The following is a 2,500-nucleotide window of genomic DNA, read 5'->3' on the forward strand; positions in this document are numbered from 1 at the left end:
CAGCTATGTTGTGCAACCAGCTGAGATCTGTCCCAGTTATTGGAAGATGAACAACACGACAAAACTCCAAAAAGCACTTCATGATGTATTGGATTCTGTCGTTGTATTTGTCATGGAGAAGTATTTCAAACTATTGTCAGCAATAGTTTGCACTGGAGACAAATCCTCAAATCCAGTGGTATATAGCATGCCTATCACCAGTGATTAAATTGGGCCGGGGCTCTCCGGGGCTCAGCCCCGGCACATAATGCGGTATTAGACTATGACACATGATCACAACTCATAAGCAACAAACCTTTTTCACGCTTTTCAGTTCTGATTAAACAATCTATTTTTAACAATTGACAAAAACCGTCTAGTTTTCCTGGTAGCAAGACGACCTCTCAAAGCTCAGTAGGGCATTCGCGATCAGAGATTCTAGAACACTAACACTTCTCTTCTACTACGTTCGCGACTGATTTGATACTTGCTCCTCAGCGAGTAGTGAGCTAGTGGTGCGGCACGTTTATCTGTGCTGCCCACCGCGTTCTACACAACTGCGCCTGGAAAGAGCTTGCTAACTGTCATAGTGCTCACTAAAATCATAAAGGAACACTGCAAAACACTCATCTCTTATAAGATCCCAGAACGATTTTCTTCGACTTGTTAGTGTTTTGAACATGTATTTTATCTAATGACACAGAAAGCATAAAGAATTGCATCCAAATATCCTTGTCATGCACTATGCAACTTTGTTTCACTCGCGTAAAACCGTGAGAATGAAGGCTAATCACCCTCACGTATTTCTTAAAGCGACAGGCATTCAATTGCACACACCACTAATGTGCAATCAATTAGAGACCTACTACACACCCCATTAAAGATATGACTAAGTGTAATAGTCTTGAAATCAGTACACAAATGACAAAACCTTTTTAGCTACTAGTAATTATGTGTGTCTGTTTGTGGAGGGATCAATATTTACACCAACATGTTGAACATTTCTCCACATGCTGATTTTTCACCTTAACATTGTGACAAGATTTTAAATATTATGGCTCAACCTACCTCTGTAAAGTCAGCTAACAACCCATTAAAATGCACTAGAATGTAGTAAATAACAAGTATGATAGTAAAAAAATTCTGGGGGAGGACCCCCAGACCCCCACAGAATTTTCTTCAAAACAATATACACAATAATAAACAATAACAATACGGTATGGGGGACAATATGGTATGGTTATCAAATTAGAGGGTATTTTACAAATGTATATTTGGGCAGGCCGGAGGCGGGTACGGGGCAGAGCCCCCCCACATAACCAATCCCAATTTAACCCCTGCCTATCACCATACTAAGCTCAATCTAGTAAGAAGACTGAACATTAGTATGGGAACCTGCGCCTTATCTCTACTGCACGAGAGGCGTGCTCTCTCGGAGGAGGGCCGGGACTGTCGAGCTCTATTGGCATCGTTCAAATGATAATCCTTCAGCCAATCAGACCAACAATCAACAATTTTGGATAAGCTAGTTTGTGATTGGACCCAAAGGTTTTGGCAGGGAACAGAGGAGATAGATGAGCAGGTTTACAGCCTGAGCTGCCGGGAAAAATTCAAATTTGCCAGCAGGTCAGGCAGGGTTCACCCAGTGGATGCTAGAATGTATGGACATTTAATGTATGGACCAGGATACTTGCATGAGTGGAAGCCAAAGTTTAGCAAAATAATGTATCCCATTATCCTACATTATGCTCGGTTACTTTTCAGCTAGTTTAGCCATTTCCTATAGTATGAGGGGGCTGAAAGCATATAAAATGGAGATACTAAATGAACCGTAATCAAGCCGTCTGTGTTGAAATGGCACGACACACACTTCAGACACACTCGGTACACACACAACACCACTCCAGGGTGTCTGAAGTGTTTTGTGTCTCGTCTTGGATGTGTCACACACACACACACACACACACACACACACACACAGGCGATCACAGCAAATCAACATTGTCTGGTAAAAAAAACCCATCAAGAAGTGACGAGGACGGGTCATTTAGCATCACAAGAGGCAGGTCTCAGAAGCCTGGGGGCCGTGTGGTTTCTTAGCAGCGGTGGAGAGCGGGGGCTGAGGCCTACGCCTGCTATTACCGCCAGAGAAAGAACAGAGACGAGCAGGAGGGAAAACATTCATATCAAACAAATCCTCTGAACATTGTCGCCGACTTCAAGCCAAATGTCTTTGCTCTCCCAGGGAACCTCCAGCAGGAAGGCGAAGATAAGCCTGGTCAAGTGCGAGTGTGTGTGTGTGTGTGTGTGTGTGTGTGTGTGTGTGTTTGTGTGTGTGTGTGTGTGTGTGTGTGTGTGTGTGTGTGTGCGCACACGTGCATGTATGAATATGAGTGTGTGTGTGTGTGTGTGTGTGTGTGTGTGTGTGTGTGTGTGTGTGTGTGTGTGTGTTATCTTCCCACCTTGTTCCAAACACCTTCTCCTTTCCTATACTGTAAGCTCAGAGCATGCTGCATGCATC

Source organism: Sardina pilchardus, chromosome 24, assembly GCF_963854185.1.
Source record: "Sardina pilchardus chromosome 24, fSarPil1.1, whole genome shotgun sequence".
Taxonomy (NCBI): domain Eukaryota; kingdom Metazoa; phylum Chordata; class Actinopteri; order Clupeiformes; family Clupeidae; genus Sardina; species Sardina pilchardus.